Below are 621 nucleotides of genomic sequence, written 5' to 3' on the forward strand. Positions count from 1 at the left end.
CGTATCCTCCCCCACCTCCACCCTCAGTGTCTAGTCTCCTCCTGGGGAAACTGACCCCAAGCATGTGTTCATGTGGGCTGGTTTTCTGTATTTTATTTTTCTAGTGATCTTGTTATGTTTATTTATTACTTACAGTAGTTTTAGTTAGAATCCTTCAGTTCTACCTGTACTATCATTCTGTGTGCAAATAAAATCAGCTTTATTTCTCCTGACTCCTGTCTGAAGCAGACAGACCCTACACTAAAATATTAATGAAAGCATTGAGAATGGATCATGGAACGCATTCTATCTTTTAATTTTAAGAATGCTGACACTTTTTGTTATGTTTAAGATGTTGCTTCTTTTTCTGGTTTACCAACATATTTCATTATGACAGGGATTAAATTGGATCAATTGTCAGTTTTCCATTTATTGAAATAATCTTACTATTTTTCTCATTCAAGTCATTTAGTAAATTTTATTCTATTTACTAATAAAGTATTTTTATATGTATTTTTGTGGCTACTTTTATTTTGCAACATACAGATTCACCTTCTTAATATTTTCCAACTTCAGGTGCAATGTAGAAAGCATACTTTGATTAGTTTTCTTTTTATCTTGTGATGCTATTTACATGAAATT

Source organism: Tupaia chinensis, unplaced genomic scaffold (assembly GCF_000334495.1).
Source record: "Tupaia chinensis unplaced genomic scaffold, TupChi_1.0 Scaffold000478_3, whole genome shotgun sequence".
Taxonomy (NCBI): domain Eukaryota; kingdom Metazoa; phylum Chordata; class Mammalia; order Scandentia; family Tupaiidae; genus Tupaia; species Tupaia belangeri.